The following is a 21,321-nucleotide window of genomic DNA, read 5'->3' as shown; positions in this document are numbered from 1 at the left end:
AAATTGCATATACTTGCAACGTAGAGCCCAAGAATGAAACAATGCTAATCAATGCTTTGCAAAATTGCGTAGACTTCCAACGTAGAGCCCGGGAATGAAACAATGCTCATCAAAGCTTTGCTTAAATTGCGTAGAATTCTATTGTGTAACTTAAGAATTAAACGATGCTCATAATAGCTTTGTTAAATTGCGAAGACTACATCTATTATGGAACTCAAGAATGAAAGAATGCTCATCAAAGGTTTGCTTAAATTGCATAGACTTTTATTGTGGCACTCAAGAAATAAACAATACTCATAAACGCTTTGCTAAATAGCGAAGACTATTTATAACGTGGAACTCAAGAATTAAACAATGCTCATCAAAGCTTTGATAAACTGAAAACACCATATCAATTGTGGAACTCAAGAATTAAACAATGCTCATCAAAGCTTTGCTAAATTGCAAAAACTACTTCTACTATAGAACTCAAGAATTAAACAATGCACATCAAAGCTTTGCTAAATTGCATAGACTTCTAATGTTGAACTAAAGAGTATAACAATGCTCCTCAAATCCTTAATTGAATTGCATAGACTTCTATTGTGGAACTCAAGAATTTAACAATGCTCATCAAAGCTTAGCTAAATTACAAAGTCTACATCTATTGTCGAACTCAAGAATTAAACAATGCAAATCAAATCTTTGCTAAATTGCATAGACTTCTAATGTGGAACTCAAAAATGAAACAATGCTCATCAAAGCTTTGCTTAAATTGCATAGACTTCTATCGTGGAACTTAAGAATTAAACAATTCTCATGAAAGTTTTGCTAAATTGCGAAGACTACTTTTATTGTGGATCTCAAGAATTAAACAATGCTCATAAAAACTTTGCAAAATTGCATAGACTTCTAGTGTGGAACTCAAGAATGAAACATTGCTCATCAAAGCTTTGCTTAAATTGCTTAGACTTCTATTGTGGAACTAAAGAATTAAACAATGCTCATCAAACCTTTGTTAAATTGCGAAGATTACTTCTATTGTGGAACTCTAGAATTAAAAAATGCTCATCAAAGCTTTGCTAAATTGCATAGACTTCTAATGTGGAACTCAATTATTAAACAATGCTCATCAAAGCTTTGCTTAAATTTCATACACGATTGTGGAACTCAAGAATTAAACAATGCTCGTCAAAGCTTTGCTAAATTGCAAAGACTATTTATATGATGGAACTCAAGAGTTAAATAATGCTCATCAATGCTTTGCAAAATTGCATAGAGTACCAACATAGAGTCCAAGAATGAAACAATGCTCATCAAAGCTTTGCTTAAATTACATAGACTTCTATTGTAGAACTTAAGAATTAAATGATGCTAATAATTGCTTTTCGAAATTACAATGACTACATCTATTATGGAACTCTAGAATTAAACAATACTCATCAAAGACTTGCAAAATTTCGTAGACTTCGATTGTGTATCTCAAGAATGAAAGAATGCTCATCAAAGGTTTGCTTAAATTGCATAGACTTTTATTGTGGAACTCAAAAAATAAACAATACTCATCAAAGCTTTGCTAAATAGCGAAGACTACTTGTAATGTGGAACTCAAGAATTAAACGATGCTCATCAAAACTGTGACAACCCAAAATTTCTTTTCTGTACAACCATTCACTTCAACAGAAGTCAAACTGTGTCTTTTAACTTTCAAGCTTTTTGGAATAAGTTTGAGTGTTTTAAAGTTAGTGCTTCAGAAGATATCTGGAGAGAGGATACCCTAGGGTTTATTATGTAGCAATAAGTGCCCAAAACTAAAAGATTTTGGAGTTTACGGTCCAAAATGGTATTGGGACCGTAAACCCTAAAGACTATATAAGTGTGACTTAGATATTTTTATCACTTTTTCACATTTCCAAGACTAGAGCCATTCCTCTCTCAAGTATCATCCCATTTTTCTTCAAGATATTCAACTTGTAAGTATTTCTAAGCCCTAATAAGTTGATATCTACCTTAATCTAGTGATCTAACATGATTTCATCCGTGAAATCATTCCAAAAGTGTAGATCTTCAAGTTTCACCAAGAACACACACTAGTGTTCTAAGACTTTTAGCACCTTTTCAAGCTTCTACCTTGTAAGTACTTTAATCCTATAGTATTATAAGCATTCTTACACATCTAAACATCAAGAAAACACCCAAGAAAGCCAAGATCAAAGGTGTTTACGGTCCAAGATGTTCTTGGACCGTAAGCCCTAAAAAGGTTGCCAAAGTGTCCTTATTCTCTTGCCAAGCCTTGGAAACTAGCCTAGAACCTTACCTTGATGTGCTAAGTACTTGAAAACATCAAATTACCATAAACCATTTGGGTTTATGACCGTAAACCCAAAGGAAAATGGTCCAAAAACCGTAAACCCCATAAAGGGGTGATATGTTGCCCTAAATCACTTCCTAAGGCTTAAACATGAAGTAGGAATGCTTAGAATGACTTGTAAGACTTCAAATAAAAAAATGGTCAAAGTACCATGAGTTTATGGCCGTAAACTCATGGATTTACGACCGTAAACTCAAGTGGAGTTGGTTACAAAACCGTAAACACCCTTAGATGCCATTTCGTGGACTTATTGTGTTTCAGGACTTCATTCGTGGAACTTCTCATCCTTACACGCATACCCGATTGAATCACCCACATCAGGTGAGTTCATACCCCGTAATGAATACTAGTTGAACACAATGATAATTGTGTAAATGTTTGTTATAAGCATCTTTCAAAATGTTACTTATGTTATTTATAAGTTGTCCAAAACATTTCAAAACTCTTTTAAAAGTTATGTTACTTTATAGTTATACAAAACTCCGTTTTTAAAGTTCAAGCATAACTTAATAGAGAAACGAGTCTTTTCAGTAACAATTCAAGTAGAACATTAGTAAACTATTATGGGTATAGTTTAGGAGAATGTTATTCATTACTTCTAGTACAATGAAGCACACAAAGAGTCAGTCCAGTTCATGAGTCTATATTAATGCATTACGTTTACGTAAATACTTTTACATAGATACGCTTACATGAATACATTTACATAAATACGATATCAATATACGATGACAGAACAGAACATAATAAGGTGCTTTAGCATGGAATAAGTCCAGGATCTAACTATACCAATAAATCACAACGCATTGTGATAGTTATATTGGGTATACATGATCATAGTAATGTGGATGTTCCCGGCTTGCACTCATGCAGAGGTCGCGTGTAGTTCCTAGAATCTCTTGACAAGGGAGCGTTTAGCATAGGATCTAGCCATCACATTATGCCTTAACCCTCAATTAAGGCATAATAGTACTAAAAGTAGTCACTTATTACAAATACTACAGTACTAACACTGTCAATACGACAATTACAGAAGGATATAAAATTCCAGTTTCAATATTATTAATACCTTTACCATGTGTCATATTCACATAATCGATGAGGTAAAAGGCTACTTCTAAAAGGTTAGGACCATAATGCTAAACTTATGATTCCTTAATGTATACACCATATGATACATATATACCAATAGGATCCGACAGCAAATAGGATTTGTGCCCTCCGCTTCATTTCTTGTCCTTGTTTGGTTGTGGGCTTGGAACGGATCCACCCAATCTATTATCTACCCGATTCTATATATATTTATGCTTAGTATACATTAAGTCATCATAAGAGTACCAGATATGGGTCAGGTGATAGGACACAGAGTCAGAGCACGGTTTTCTAATACAAAACATACTTTCCAAAGTCAGTACTTTTGAGTATTCAAAACTAGAAACTTCCTAGTAAAGGTCCATTTTATTAAACCGGTACAATTTTAAAGACTTTAGGTGAGTAACTCTATAATACCTTAGTTTATACACCATGGTTATATATAAAACTAATACCCAATAGGTAGTTAAATGTGTGTTTTCTGCCTTATTTCCTGTTCCTCGTTGGGTTGTGGGCTTAGGGCAGATTCACCCAATTAACTTTCTAATCGATATTAGATTATATATAGCAGTATAAACTAAGCTATTACAAAAGTAGTCACTATTTTTACTATAAGAAATATAGGTTTTCTTAAAGAACTTTTCATTAGATATAAAGGAATCATTACAACTAACTCCATGAGTAACAAGTGAATACACCAGGGTTATATATGACAACGATCTAACAACCAATGGGATGTGTGCTATCCGCCTTACTTTCTATTCCTCGTTGGGTTGTGAACTTAGGGCAGATACACACAATCGATTGTTTGTTTACTCCGAGACTTATATAACTTGTACTCACTTAGTACCCATAGAAAGGCTTGTAGTGTCAAATTACTTAACTTTCTTTCAAGTAGGAAATATAGGATTTTCTAGAGGAACAGGCAAACTTTTCAAAACAGAACTTACAGCTTACATCACTTCTACATATACATTTTCAACCACATTTTACAGCTTACTCACATCACTAAAATCTTATGAACTCACCAGCTTAATTGCTGATCAACTCTTTCAAATAACTTGTATTCTTAGGAGACTATTAGACAGGTGCTCGTGCTGGGAATTCAGAAGATGGAGCATTATAGCTTCAAGTCTTGTTTTGTTATTTGTTTATGACTTCTATGTTTTGTGAACACACACATTGTAAACACTTTCTTTCTAAATGAAATGGTTGTTCATTACTTGCTTACCATATACATATCTCATGATACTAAACATGACGTCCTCCACCGCCGAACGTTTCCGCCGTTCCGGTTTCGGGGTGTGACAGATGGGTATCAGAGCATTGTTTATAGTGAACTAAGTATATCAACCGATAAAAGATATACAACTATAAGTACAATGGGGCTTAAGGGCTCTGGATAATGATATATTTTAGAATATAACTACAAGTTATAAAAATATACCTACTTGCTTATACATGCACATAATAGAACTAGTGTCACAAGGAGAACAGAACTAAAAGTATTTAAAGGTTGGGCACTATCGTCAACCCAAATAGTTATGTAATCATAGCTAGGATCAATATAGCCTGATCAACTATATTCATTCGAGATGTGACCAACATGTGTTTGGGAATGATGTGGTGTTGCAACAGGGTTAAAACTTACCTGAACACCAGTCAAGAGAATGCCAGAACAAGTACAATTAGAGTTAGAGTACTATGGGAGTATTCTATGATACGATAGCTCGATAACGAGTTTAGAACATACCTAGTACCTTACGTTAGAGAGAGGTTTTGTGTGTGACAACAATTGAGAGAGGTTTTGTGTGTGACATTTGTGAGTGTTTGGCTCTGCAACGCAAGGTCCGTAAGCACCGTTAAGCCATGTTTAAGGATCTTACACACTGCCAATGAGTATGCAACATTGTTTTATCGATTTGGTTTGTTCCTTACAATAGTTTTAGGTTAAGGAAATCTAGATGTACAAACTTTCGATTTATGATCTCTCATTAGAATAGCGAGTGTTTAGTAATTACATAACGTAAGCCCTAGTACACAAGGGTTAGTTGAGTCGATCAGTTTGACTTGTTGACTTTAGTTGACTTTGACTTGACCAGAAATTGACGATTGTCACATCATCCCCCCGTTAGAGGGAATTTCGTCCTGAAATTTGAATTTAGGCAAGGAGTAGGCATGAATAATCAAGCCAAGAAGTGGGGATACTTCCTAATCGACTGATTCTCGAGCTCCCAAGTGAATCCAGGTCCTTGGTTAGTATTCCAGTGAACCTTCACTAATGGGAAGCTGCCTTGCTTCGTCCGCTTGACCTCTCGGTCAATGGTCACTACGGTTCTTCCACGAAGGTGATGCTCTTGTGGAACTCGATCTCGTCGAGGGGGATTACAAGAGTCTCATCGGATAGACACTTCTGCAAGTTCGAGACGTGTCCGGTAGAATGTACTTTATCAAGCTCGCGGGAGTAGATTGAAGTAGCAAGTTACAGGGCTGATTCTGACAAGAATCTCGAAGGGCCTAACTATCCTGGGTTTTAGCTTTCCATGCTTTCCGAAGCGTACTAAGCCTTCCCAGAGTGAGGCTTCCAGAGGAATTTGGTCTCTCACTCTGGAGTTCTAAAGGTTTCTCCCTCTTGCTTCTCTTCCCAGTCAAGGATTGCTCCTTTCAGGGTCAAAGTCGTAAGAGGGTTCCGTAATTTGCAAGAAGTTCTAAAGGAACTAAGGCGGTAGGTCAGCGAGACCTAGAATTTAGGCGTGTTCCCGTCGACGCCTTTGGTGCTGACAATTTCTCAACGGTTTTGATTAATTGAAAGGGTCCTCACGAATTTCCACATCAATAATAGTGTGTCTTAGGAATTTGACTCTTCAATTCCAAAACTCGTATCTAGAGAACTTCAGGTAAGGCTTCTCTGATCGTATTGTTCCCACGGTTTGTTGTAGCTGCTCTTTTTGGTTTTCTTCTTACTATTAGGGTAGATAAGCAAGTCACTTTCAAGGATAATGACGAACTGATCCCAGTAAGAATGGCGTACTCTATTCATTAAGTTCATGAAGACTGCGAGCGGCTTGGTCCTATCCGAGGGGTATCACTACGGACTTGTAGCATCCGCATCGAATTTGGAGGATTATCCTCGGACATCCTTCTCCAATACTCGCGACTGGTGATATTTGGATCTTAGGTCCAATTCCTGAAGGGTACCTCGTTCCTTGCGGTTGGTCGGCCTATTCGTCTATGCGAGACAGATAGTAATGATTTCTATTGGAGATATTGTCGGGCCTCTGATGTCGATGGACCTACGAGCAGTTGCCTTTCTATTTGAAGAACGAGGCTGGAGCTTTCCATGGTGAGAAGCTTGGTTCTTCAATTCCATTGTCGAGTAGTCCGACAGGTTTGACCTGACAGTTCTTGCAGTTCGGTAGGAAGCATGTGGGTTTGGTTTACGCAACTAGACTTATTCGGATGGTAGGACGTTCACTCGTCCTCCTCGGCAACCTTGGCCCGAAGTTCATGGCGGGACTCGTACCTGGTCCATCTATCATTAACTTGCACATATAAGTCGTATGTACTTAAGGTTAGCAAGACAATTGGATGGGTGACTCTGCCCCAAGTCCACAATCAGACATGGAACAGGAAATAGGGCAGAAGCACACATCCAATGTCTGTAGAATCTTAATTATACATTATCCTCGCGTATATACGTCGTAGTGGTAGACTAACCGTATCCGTCCCAAGCTTCTGTGCTTGAACCTTGTCTGCTGTATGCGCGACATTTCCGAAGGGTCTCCTGTAAATACTTGTGATAAGGTTTCGGGAAGTATAACACTCCTCTGGTGCGTGTTTTGGAGTTTCACAGCGAGAGATGACCTGGAGGTCCGTGCTGGATGTTTATGAGAGATGAAGGTTTCAACATTCGGTGGGTTAAGTGAAGGGTCCTTTCGTAGTCGTTAAACCGGGAAGATGAGGACTATACCAATCAAAATTGAATGGTGACAACTGTATCTCTTTAGGTAAAACATGTGTTAAGTTGTATTCGTATGAAGTGCTCATTAGAGTGATAGGGTATCTTGTGTTTCTTTTCAGTGTGTTCCGTTTTGTTCGATATTATTATTACTGTAGATGATTCATACCATAGTGTCTAGCACTGGTAGTAGGTGTGTTTCGATAGCCAGTAATGATACTTGATATCATGATCCCTGATAGGTCTCCCTACGATCGAGCGGTTTATAAACGTCGTATGTAATTTGACCTTGGTGAAATCATCGAGTGGGTGGCCCCACTCAATTTCTACTACTAGACATGGAATAGGAGTCAGGATGGAATTATTTGTTTCAAGACTTTAGTATTTTAATTATAATTAACCCCGATGTATGTACAAGGTCATCACATCTTACAAGTAATGATTCTAAGGTCATATATGAATGTCTTTGGTTTGATTTGAATGAGAGAGTATTTTAACTACTTTTTTTTTGGAAAGACGGTGACTTTAGCAAGCATACCAAATTCATTACAAACATATGGTACTTAAACGTTTTGTCGTTGGAAACATCACAAAAGTCCTAATATGGTTCCCTGTTGCTCCTGCTGGTATGTCCATCACACTCCTCTTGCTCCTCCGTCATTCTTCTCGGTTGGACACTCTCTCTTGAAGTGTCCCGTTTCACCGCATAAGTAGCATACTGGGTCTACCTTGGTGCTGGTGATTGAAGGGAGATGCTGGGTCGGGGCCCTACAGAAACGGACGGTATGTCCTTTCTTGTTGCAGTTGCTACAGTGTAAAATTCGGCAAGCTCCTGTGTGATTGTAGTTACACTTGTTACACTTTAGGAGTGATCCTTTATATGGTCTGGCCGACACTTGGGTGACAGAACTTGTGGCTAGTGTCACGGCATTCGTCGTGACTGTTGTTGTAATGGAGGGTGCAGCTACAGATTGCTTTCTTCCAGCGAATTTTTGTTGTAGGTTACACTTCTTTTCGTCTCAGAACTTTCGCTTCTTGTTCGTAGGTTTGTGGCCTGAGGCGCCATCGTTGGTCGACACCCGTTGATGTTCCTGATTGTTACAACCATTTGTATTGTCAGTACCGCTTCCATCTCTACTGGCGTTGTTAGCATTGAATTGCGCCTTGACGCCTGTCACGACCGCCGTGACTGCAGCCTGAAAAGTAGCAGAGTCTATCTGCAGGGTTGGCGCCTTGCCAGTTGGTTGGTTGCCTCTTGGTGAAGACATAGCTCGGTTTCACAATGAAAATGACTTCGTTAGTGGAAATAATTATCTCAAGTGCATCCTTACGATTTATATTTACGCATAAATTTTTTTGCACTTTACTGTACTATTCCTAGTGTTTCTGCTGATGTTCCTGAGTCGGATTTATGGTAGTGGGTATAAGTAGGTTTCGTGCGAGCGTTAAGCTTTACTCATCTTAGGATCATGTTTTGTCCAAACACACTTAGCTGAGGAGTTTTGATAGGATCTGGTGTATTAGTGCTGGAAAGATCGCACCTTATAGGTCTACGAAGAAAGCATCCCCTCAATCATAAGGGTTAAGGGGAGAGACGGTAACGAGTCTTTCGAATGGCTATACGTCGTGAGTTTTCTAACTAAGTTTATCGATCTTAGTTCAATTTATAACGTATTTCGGTTGTTAAGGGCATTCTGAAAACAGTTCATAACGAGAGTCTTTATATGGTAAACCCATGAATTTTTAGTAGTTCAGTATCCAAGTGAAGCCTTGTAACTTGACCCAAGCTAGGTCCTTATTATGATCAATTGATGTATGCTTAGTTATATAATTAAGGCTAAATAGACCTTCAAGTCTGTTAGGTATGTCCTAAGTCCATCTTGTTAATATGATTCTAGTAATTCTGGTTTCAGCGAAAAATTTTCACCTAGATGTAGTAGGTTTACCTCACATCCGTGCATGGAAAAGTTTTGATAGCAACTAGATTCTCTCGTTTAGTATGACTGCTTAAATCACAGTGTCGTGCTTACGCCTAGAATAGAGTAGCACCAACGCATGCTCACGAACCTAATTTACAAGGTCTTGTGAGCGGGATGAACTCTACTTACGACGATCTGTCCCTTGCGATGCCTGAGGCAAAGTCGATGCACCTTGCAGCTCTGTCAATAGATGCTTGGCTGCAATCCTCCTCTCTTTGAATGCCGTGTGTCTATTCCGTTACTCTCTTGCCTCTGCCCGAGTGGCGATAAGGTCCTAAACAGAGAGTTGGTCTCCGAAAAAGTAGTCTCTTTCCGAGTCTTGAGTACGTGAGACAATAGGGTCTGTAGTAGCGCGCAGTTTCCTAACTCGGGTTGTAGTCTACCTGTTTTAATCCCCGATGTTCACGATCTGCCAGGTCTTCGCCGGGAGGGCTCTGTCAGTCGGTCCCCCGTGGTTGAGGTCATAGCACCCTCGTTGGTCTCCACATGGTGGTTGCTGTCATTACTGTCGACTTCAACCCTCGATCACGGTTGCCCAACAGGGCACAGGTTCGATGTAGTCGAAACGGTTCGCGGGAACCCTTGCTATGCATGGAGGGTTGATTACCTTCGATTCCACTTCTGATTCCCCTCATAACCATCCACCATTTCTCTGATTGGGAAAGTAGGGGTCATCCGGTAAGTAGGATCTTGCTATGTTGTACATGCGAGAATAAGAGTGGAAGAGATAATTACTAGGTGTCTAACTCTATAATTAATTACTTATAACAAGATATGATAGACCTTCGAATAAGTGATCCTACCCTAGGTCCACATCCAAACAAGGAAAAGGAAGTAAGGCAATGACCAAAAATTCTAAGTCTATGATTTCTAAGTTATATATAATCTTAGAGTATCCACTTAGTGACTATAGACCTATTATTAAAGATCTATTTAGTTTTCATATAAGTTATGATATTACAAAATACTCCTATAGTATTTTAAATTTTATGTTTGGTTCTAATGTTCTCATTGCGGTAGTGTTGGTAAGTTTTTAGACTTGTTGCAATATCACAACCATTCTTGGGCATGTGCTAGTCACTCCTCGGACCAGCATAGTTGATCAGGCTATGCCACTCCCAAGACTGACCATACATCCCCAAGCTTACCCGTGATATTCAACAATCATTACTTTTGTTTTGTTCTAGAATGATGCTGACCTTAGTATGTATGCATGCATGTATACCGTTAATATGAAATTATTTATTTCTGAAAGTATAATTGTTTTGAAAACTTTAAATTAGAGACTTTAGTCCCAATGCATTTATAGTTTGTATATCTTATGTGGTTCGATATACTTAGTTCACTATAAACAATGCTCTGATACCAATTTGTCACACCCCCAAACCAAAGATGGTGGAAACGTCTGGGGGTAGAGGACTTCATGTATAGTGTTCACAACAACAAGTATAATAGTGTTCAAAGTAAATACAACCATCATAAATATAATTGAAAAAGTTACACCAAAGTATATGTTTACATGATTCAAATCAATTATATTATGATACAAAATGAACTATTTGACGATTGATCGTCCCATCCTCAAAACGCTGTTGATTTCCTGTTTCACTGAATTCCTGAGAATACAAGTAGTTTTGAAAAAGTGTCAATGTAACGCTCGTGTTTCTAGGCTAGGAATTAATATTGACATAATGGTCTAGGTTAACCTTTGTAACTCATTTAGAAGAAATGAGAAGGAATTATGTGAATTTTATGTGAATTATGTGTTTTATGCTTAATTATTAGGGTTTAATTAATTAAAAATAAAAATAAGCGTCAAATTAAAGTGTGAGATAATCCCTATATTTTTACATAAAGTTGTAGTGGTCGAAACAAGGATTTCGGGGATATAAAGAATACCAAAATCCGAGTTATAACGAAGAATTATGACCTGTTGAAGTTTCGCGACAAAACCAGCACGGTGCTGAATGTCGTAAAAAGTGAGTTTTTGATAAACTACTTTTTAGCCTTAGTAATCTAAACAGAAGTTGCAGTATTCGTTAAACCGAGAAGTTTGATAAAAAGAACGCCCAAATCTGACTTCGTATGAGGAAGTTATGATTTTTCGAAGTTTCAGCGTAGCAGTAGACAGCTAAAAACTCGAATTTTAGATCGAGCGATTTTTAGCCGACACAACCTAGACGAGAATTGAAGGTCTCGTCATTAGGAGCACAACGGTAAAAAGTCTGACGAAAACGGACGTCGGATGAAGAAGTTATGAATTTTTAACGGATTTCCTGTCCCGGTCTATTAAAAACAATAATATAAAATTTAAAGTCAAAATTAGCCGACGAAGTCTAAACAGAAGTTGTAGATCGTAATTTTAGCTACGCGTGCATATAAAGAACGTCAAAAATGGAGCTCGTATGCGAAAGTTATGAATTTTAGAAGTTTTGGCACGAAAACCGAGAAATTTCGCATAGTCACAATTGCCACGTCACCCTCGCTTAGAATGTGACACGTGTCCTGCTGAGTCACCTGGCTGCTGAGTCATCAGGCTGCTGAGTCACCGAGGCTGCTGAGTAATGCGAAGCCACGTGCCCTCTTCTGATTCGACCGAGGAGGAGGCCTAATCCGAAGCAGCCAGCTCCCCAGCCGAAGCTTCGCCCAGCTGCCCCGTGTGTCCGAGCCTCACATAGCCTAGCTCTGAGCCTCGCAGGTGCGCCAGTAAGCCGCGGTCCACTTCGAAGCCGCCAGCGAGCCCTCGCAGTTGCGAGCCATGCGAGCCTTCTCAGCCGTTGGATCAGAAGCTTCTCAGCCGTCCGATCAGAAGCTTCCCCCTATAAATAGAAGGTTGCGAGCCTTCTCGGATATTTTTACGAAATTGCCACTTTTAGCCCCTTTCTCCATATTTCTTTCATTTTAACATCCTGCAAAGCCCCGGTATCGATTGTAAAGCCCGGAATACACCACGAAGTGCCCGAGAAGCCCGGAAAATTTATCTTTTCGGTTTCGAAGCCCGACCTTTTGCAGAGCCCGGTTTCTCAATAAAACTCCCGGTTTTATTAGAAACGATCGTTTTAGGAAACGAATTGCGCCCGATTTTCACCAAAATACGTGAGTGTGTAGTTACTTTCAATTTACACATAGATATGAAGTATTTACCTTGAAATACGTGTTATGTGTAAATATATTAATTGTTTGATTGAGGTGACTGTTGAATTGATGTTTTATACAAGTTTTAAACTGTATATGCTTTTTATCTAGAAAATATGTTGGGTAGAACATGGGTAGATGAAATAGTGGGTATGATGAAAGGTGAGTTGGATAAAGGAGATGATCAATAATATTGATCATGAGTTGAGGGTGAGTGGTGAAAATTTGAGAGAATCACTTGCCCAAATTGTTGGCCCGCGTCATTCAGCAGAGTGTGGATGACAACCATGGACTATTTTAGACAGTCTATGGAACACTAGCAGGCCCGCAACCTGTAGGTGTAATGAACTATATGTTCATTTGTTGTACTCTAAAACCCATTGACATGTACTGCAGGAGAGAACACCTGTAAATAATACTGTCGATAAATGAGAGCTATGGACTTAGCACATGTTGAATAAACTTTGGCAGCTATGGAATTAGTGCCCGTTGTATAAACCCCGGTCACGAGGTGACTTTGTGTCTATTCCTTAGGATGAATCCTTAGGAAGGAGTGATAGTTGATTCTTAGGGTAAACCCTTAAGAAATAAATAAAATAATGGGGTTTGGGGTAGTTAGGTTGATTGATTGATGTTTAAACATAATAAATTTATGTATTGTGGGTTGAAAACCCTATATGCTCACCAGGCTTCAAAGCCTGACCCACTCAGCTGTTTATATTACAGGTAGAGGACCCCAAGCATAGTCGGATGATGATGATGAGTGAATTTTGGATTATAGGCCAGTAGTTACAAATAATTGTCGTAAGGCTTATAATGTCTTGTTTATGCTTTTGATCTGTATTGGAACATGACATCCCGAGGTTTTGATATAAAAAGAAATGATATATTTCTTAAAGAAAGGTTTTGACAAACTTTTATCATATTTTGTTTTGGGGACCAACTCCGCAACATCTTTTATAAAGATTTCTCTTATTTGATTTTTAAAAAAGCATAAATTAAATTGGTCTTTTCTGGCCGAGAAATTAGGGGATGTCACAGTCAACACAAAGGTTGGTGAGTTCATAAGCTTTTGATAGTAAGAGTTTGAAAACCTTTCTTTGTAATGTGCGGTGTGTTACCAAGAAAAATCCAATATTTTCCTTATAAAATTTATGTGGTCCTAAATACCGGGACCGAGAATGAAGAAGTATTTGTCATACTTAACGATATAAAAGTGGTTTTAAATTGGCGTAAAACCCTTTCTGATTTGAGAAAAATCCCGTAATGAATGGTGTGTAGTCTTAAATACCATGACTGAAAGTATACAATAATATCTGCAATTATTGATGTAAAAAGTGATTTTAAATCGACATAAAACCCCTTTTGATTTATGAAAATCCCCGTAAAATTTATATGTTGTTAACTCCCTAAGTGAGCCACTATAACCATACTATGACTGAATGAACCTACCACGACGTTTCTCAGGCGTCGCGAAACTGAAATGACACTTGTCACCACAGACCTGCCGGTCTAGCTGTTGCATGCAGCTCGGGTGTGGGGTGTCAAACCCAATATAGATCTATACACAACTATCACGTTCTCCCTACAAGAGACTCTGATTATAGCTACCAAGAATTTAAATCCCGCACTCGGACGTACGGAAAGAGAATGTCTCACAATTTAGGTTAACCAGTTTACTTGTGGTGTGCGTGAGTGTAAAACCTTTTTCTGTGGGAATAAAACCTTCCGAATGTGTTTGTTGTGTTAATGGAAACATAAACCATACCTATTATAGTTTATCCAAAACGTTTGTAATGTATAAGAACTCTTTTATGAAAATGCATTAGTGTTATGAATCCATAATCTATGCTTATTATAGCTTAATATACGTGTTCTAAATGAATGAATAATCTTATCATGAATGACTAAGTTTCAGTTTATGATGATAAACTAACAAGGAAACACATTCAATATTTAGATCTTATTGTTATACACTTTGCTCAACATAATACAAAGTGTTATGAAAGTTATAAGCTGTTAACTGATTTTTAACCTTTCTGCGCTGTTTTAGAAAAGTCGTAGAAAAATCATACGAAGTCGAAAACTAAATCCGTAAATTCTGAGAGTTCCCAAAATTTGTCTAGTTTACTCATAATTTTTATCATGATTTTTAATGACCTCCAACTTGGGTGAAAAAGTCCATAATCACAGACTGGTCCGGATTGGTGTTTGAAATGATAGGCAGTTTTGTAAAAATCACCATATATTGTAGAAAAATCGTATGGAGATGTGTAAGTAGTCATTTTAAAGCTAAGAACTGGAGCTACTTGAACTGGAGCTGCTTGACCTGCCGTAGGGTTAAGGCCGAGCACCAGAGACCGCATGGCAAGTTGCAGCCATTGGAGGTTCCCGAGTGGAAGTGGGAACATATCACTATGGATTTCATCACCAAATTGCCGAGGACTGCCAGAGGAGTTGATGCAATTTGGGTGATTGTAGACAGATTGACGAAGAGCGCTCACTTCCTTGCCATTAGTGAGAGTTTTTCAGCAGAGAAATTGGCGGAGGTGTATGTGAGAGAAGTAGTATCTCGGCATGGGGTGCCGATCTCGATTGTTTCAGATCGTGATGTGCATTTCACTTCTAGGTTCTGGAAGAAATTTCATGAGGAGTTGGGTACTAGATTGCATTTTAGTACCGCATATCATCCCCAGACAGACGGTCAGAGTGAGCGGACGATTCAGATGCTCGAGGACATGCTTCGGGCGTGTGTGTTGGATTTTGGGGGTAGCTGGGATGCGTATTTGCCCTTGGCGGAGTTTTCCTACAACAACAGCCATCATTCGAGCATCGGTATACCGCCCTTTGAGCTGTTGTATGGTAGGAGGTGTCGGACCCCCATTTGTTGGGGAGAGGTGGGACAGAGAGTGATGGGCAGTACAGAGATCGTGCTTCAGACGACAGAGCAGATTCAGCAGGTTAGACAGAGGTTATTGACTGCCCAGAGCCGACAGAAAAGTTATGCAGACAGACGCCGGTCCGAGCTTGAGTTTCAGGTCGGCGACTTCGTACTCTTGAAGGTCTCTCCTTGGAAAGGAGTGATTCGCTTCAGGAAGAGGGGCAAGTTGGGGCCCCGGTATATTGGGCCTTTTCGTGTGATTGCGAGGGTAGGCCGGGTGGCCTACCGTTTGGAGTTGCCAACGGAATTGAGACAGATCCACGACACTTTTCATGTGTTGCAATTGAGAAACTGTATAGCCGATGAGTCGGCAGTGGTTCCATTAGAGGACATTCAGGTGGATGCGAGCCTGAATTATGTCAAGAGACCAGTGGCCATCAGAGATCGGAAGATCAAGGTTCTGAGGAATAAGGAGATACCTCTGGTGTTAGTTCAGTGGCAGCACCAGAAAGGATCGGAAATGACCTGGGAGCCGGAGCGTGAGATGCGGGAGCAGCATCCGGAGCTATTTTCAGAGTGAGACTTCGAGGGCGAAGTCTAGTCCTAGTGGGGGAGAGTTGTAACAGCCCGGAATTCCAGGTATCGTTATATTTATGATTTTGGGTGTTTTAAGAGGGGACTCGGCGAGTTGGAGCTCAGACTCGCCGAGTAGGATCACGGATCTGGTCGCGGGTTCGCGACTGGACTCGACGAGTCCGGATATGGACTCGGCGAGTCCGCGCTGTTTAGCGAAACCCTAACCGTCCAGGTTTGGGACATATATAAGGGGCCTTATGGCCGTCATTGTTCACCCTAGTCCTTTGAGAGAAACCCTAATTCGATTGTGAGCATCTGGAGCAAGGTAGAAGACCATTATTGATCTTGGAAGTGTTACTGTGAAAGGAGGAGGAGGCTTGGTTAAGGGAACAACAGGAGAAGCCATATTCTGAGGGTTGGGGACACAGAGCAACGTTATTCAGGTAATATTTTCGAGTTGTTCCCTTCTATGTTGATGTGCATATGGATTTAGGGTTTATTGAACCCTTTTGTGGCTAGATTGAGTGTTTCCTTAGTTCCCTAAGCGATTGGAACCCTATATTGGGACCCTTGGAAGTCCAGAATGTCCTATGCCTGAGCTTTTCGGGAATCAATGGAGGTTTTGGATTGGAATCCTTATGCCTTAGGTCAAAACGTAAATTATGAGTCATGGGGTGTATTATGAGCACCGAAATGAGGACTTTACGTGATGAACCAGTCTAGGAAGGGCAGACCTATGAATTGCCGGAGCAGATCTGACCTTAGAAAGCAGTTTGAGCGGTTGCATGGCATGGACTCAGCGAGTAGCTTGAAGATTGCCTTAGAGTGGTCCTGTCCGGGTTATGGGTTGGATCGGTGAGTCAGGGTGAGTTAGAGAGGGTTAATAGGTGGTCTGAGTCGAATTGGGACTCGTCGAGTTGTTCTTCAGACTCGGCGAGTTGAGTCGGGGTGTCCCCGCGATTCTTCCAGGAGGAACTCGTCGAGTCAGGGGGGATACTCGACGTGTAGAAAGGGGATCTTAGAGAATTGGTGAGAACGTCTAGACTCGCCGAGTCGCCCTAGCGCTCGCCGAGTCCGGTCAAAGTTGACTGTTGACCGTTGACCAGAGTGGACCTGTGTTGACTTCTTAGGGATAGTCAACATTAGAGATATAAAGTGTTAACTAGGGACATATGATGTTATAGGAGGATTAGAGCTCGGAGAATCGGGCACGAGGGATTCCCAGGTTGTGAGAGGTTTCACCTTCTTGGAGAGATTTCTCATACAAAGAGAGATTTGGGAGAGATTTCACATTCTTGGAGAGATTTGGGAGAGGTTCCTAGATAAAGAGAGATAGAGTGAAAACGACTGAGAGAGGTTTTGTGTGTGACATTTGTGAGTGTTTGGCTCTGCAACGCAAGGTCCGTAAGCACCGTTAAGCCATGTTTAAGGATCTTACACACTCCCAATGAGTATGCAACATTGTTTTATTGGTTTGGTTTGTTACTTACCACAGTTTTAGGTTAAGGAAATCTAGATGTACGAACTTTCGATTTATGTTCTCTCATTAGAATAGCGAGTTGTTTAGTAATTACATAACGTAAGCCCTAGTACACAAGGGTTAGTTGAGTCGATCGGTTTGACTTGTTGACTTTAGTTGACTTTGACTTGACCGGAAATTGACGATTGTCAGAATAATTGTATCTAATTAGACTTTGAACTACTAATTAAGTAAGAAAATACACTCCGGTACACGAAAGCACTTCATCTCAAGTGTTGGAAGTGGTACGGGTTGCATCTAAGGGTGTGTAGGGCCTAGATAAGGAGTTTACTCTTCGAGTGTAAACCCTTAGGGGTGTTTACGGCCCAAAGACCATATCCCCATGAGTTTACGGCCGTAAACTCATGGGTGGTGTGTTCTTGGATGTTTAAAGGTCTTACAATGCACAAGGGAGGGTTCTAAGGTTGAATCAAAGGCTTAGGAAGTGATCGGGACTTGAATTGACCTTGGAAAAGGGGTTTACGGTTCTTGAAGGACCCTTGTGGAGTTTATGGTTGTAAACACATTAGTTTACATCCGTAAACTCTTTTTTGTCCATGATTCGTGTGTTTGGTGGTTGTAGATTAAGCATGCAAAGTTCTAGACCCAAATCTAAGCCATACAAGGTATTAAGGGCACTTAAACACCCTTTGGAGGTGTTTACGGTTTTGGGAGACCTTCCCGAACCGTAAACTCAAGTGTTGCTCATTTGTGCATGGTTTGGTGCATCACATGAAGGAATACAAGGTTCTAGGCACTCATGGAAGCTTTTGGAGGTGTTTAAGGGGCAATTTAACACCTTAAAAGGTGTTTATGGTCTATGAAGGTGTGTTTACGGTCCAAGAATGTTCTTGGGCCGTAAACTCATGTTTTCTACCCAAATGACATGATTTTGGTGTTCTAAGTTCGTACATGCAAGTCTTTAAGTCATAGCTAAGCCCTAGGTAGGATTTGGAAGGGTTTTGGGGCTTCAAAACCCTTTTAAGGGAGTTTAAGGTTTTGGGAGGTGTTCCCAAACTGTAAACACAAGTTCTTGAGTGTTTTGGATGATTTAAACACAAATTTGCATGATTAACAAGTTAAACAACAAGCTAGGATAGATTACTTACAATTATGGAGCTTGAAGGGGCGTATTTGGATCAAAACTCGAGTTTTAGAGAGAGAGTAGAGAGAGAAAGTTATGAGGAGGTGGGAAAAAAGCTTAAATGAAATCCACTCATCCTTTATATAAGGCTTGAGTTTGTGGCCAAGTGGGAATCCACCCAATACCGACGTTAGACGGGGGTTTACAATTTTACCCGATTAAATTGCCGTAACCCGACTTAATTTTAACTAAAACTTTTCCAAATGAATATTGAGGGTGTTTTAACGTGTTTATAATGTTTTCGGACACTTATGAAGTCAAAATAAAAGTCCCAATTTAATTTACTTAATCCAAAAGTTAACGGAATATTTCAATAAAAATAAATTTTATTAACGAAAATGGGATACAGTGACAGAAAAAATTTAGAGTTGTCACAAAAGCTTTGCTAAATTGCATAGACTTCTAATGTGGAACTCAGGAATGAAACAATGCTCATCAAATCTTTGCTTAAATTCCATAGACTTCTATTATGGAACTTAAGAATTAAACATTTCTCATCAAAGCTTTGCAAAATTGTGAAGACTACTTTTATTGTGGAACTCAAGAATTAAACAATACTCATCAATACCTTGCAAAATTGAATAGACTTCTAATGTGGAACTCAAGAATGAAACAATGATCATCAAAGCATTGCTTAAATTGCTTAGACTTCTATTGTGGAACTGAAGAGTTAAACAATGCTATATAACTTAGTAGGTCTTCTAATTTGGAACTCAAGAATGAAACAATGCTAATGCTAGCTTTTTCGCTTTCTCTCTCTACTTTCTCTCTCTTATCCTGATTCTTTCTGACGGTGGTGCGATCTAGCTTAGATTCATCGGCGCTGCTTTTCCGACGAATTTCTTTTAATCGGTGAAGCAATATCTTTCATTATTCCGTTGATTTAATGGGAGCATCTTCCAAATCGGATAGATTGAAGGACGTGAAGGTTAAACCTCCGGATAAAAGTGCTGCAGTTCGTTATACAAAAACTGAAATGGAGGTGAGTGATCTTGTTCCTCCTGGGGTAATTGAACAATCATCTGCCACGATCTATAAAGCTCGTCGCAAACCAAGTGTGACTGGAGCTGTTGCATCTGGGATTAGCAAAGTTGGATGGAAAATGGAGGGGAAATCTTTCAGGATTAAGAACAGAGCTAGGAAGAAGGTGGATAAATTAGCTCCGATGGATACGGAAGAGTTCTTCAATGAAGATGATTCAGAGGAGGAAACGGGAGAAGAATCGGAATCTGTCTCAGTTTGGGAGTCGGATTCTAACATTTCTATTCCTGGATCTGAAGGAAAGGAGAAGGAATTGAAGAAAGGGTTGTCTGGTGATTCTAAAAAGGTAAGTTCTCATGTTGTTTCTATCCCAACTGGTAATACTGCTAATTTGATGAGGAATTGGGATGGGTTGATGATGAGTAATGAAGTTTTGAGTCCAATCTCTGAATTGAAGAATGTTAATAGTGAAATGGTTAATGTGAACCCTACCATATCGGTGATGGATGATAAAATTCAGAATAACTCTAATAGGGAAGATAATGAAGTTGTGAAGATTATAACTGATGGGGAGAAAAGGGCTAATAATAATGAAGATTTCATTCCAGGAGTTGGATTTCAGTTTCTGAGTGAATTGAAGGAAGAAGGACAGGTGGGAAAGGGAGTTGAGAAGACTATGGGGAAAGTTTTAGATAGTGAGAAGAATCAGAAAATGGATGTTGATATGTCAAATTTGGAAAAGAAAGACAAGGAGATAGAAGGTAATACTGATGATGATGAGAATACTGACGAGGAAGGGGATAATGATTCAAGTGAGGATGATACTAGTGGGGATGAGGAAATTGAAATAGAAGAAGAGGTTAATGCTAAGAGTAATATGGATACTAGCTGCAATGAGAAGTCAGGTACTATTATTAATAGCATTAATTTACTTCCTTCTATTTTGGGAAATGCTAAGATTAGCAATAAGGAGGAAGGAGAATTGCAGGGGAATGTGATGAACTCTTATGCTGGTGTGTTAAAGGGTAATAGACATAAGGGTAAGATTGATGTTAGATTCATTCCAGGGGAGAAAGGGGAAGAGGATGGTCCTGTTATAACTCCAATAAAGAATCTAAAGAATGCAAGTATTCCTTTTACTAATACTCTTTATGGTTATATGATTGACAAGAAGTTGGTGTTTCCTGTAATTCAGAAAGAAGTTAGAAGATTGTGGAAGAATGTGGGTTTGGAAGAGGTATTCATGAACAGCAAAGGATTTTTCTTCTTTAAATTCAGTGATGAAAAGGGGATGTTATCTGTTTTGGAGGGTAGTCCTTGGTTAATGTTTAATAATATGCCTTTATTTCTTCAACGATGGAGGCCTGGTTTGACATTAACTAAGAACAAGCATGATAAAATTCCTGTTTGGATTAAAATATTTGATTTGCCCTTGGAAGTTTGGAGTGGTGAAAACTTATGTAGAATTGCTAGTAAGATAGGTATTCCTTTGGCTTTTGATTCCTTTACTGAGGATATGTGTTTGGAACATAAAGGAAGGAATGCTTATGCTAGAATTCTTGTTGAAATGGCAGCTGGGAAAGAATGGAGAAAGAAGATTGATATAGCTACTTGGGATTTTGTCTCTAATTCTGCTGTGATTCAAAGTTTTGATGTTGAATATGCTTGGATTCCTTCTAGATGTAATCATTGTAAAGTCTATGGGC

This window comes from Lactuca sativa, chromosome 9 (assembly GCF_002870075.4).
Source record: "Lactuca sativa cultivar Salinas chromosome 9, Lsat_Salinas_v11, whole genome shotgun sequence".
NCBI classification, from domain to species: Eukaryota; Viridiplantae; Streptophyta; class Magnoliopsida; order Asterales; family Asteraceae; genus Lactuca; species Lactuca sativa.
This window is presented reverse-complemented; position numbering follows the sequence as displayed.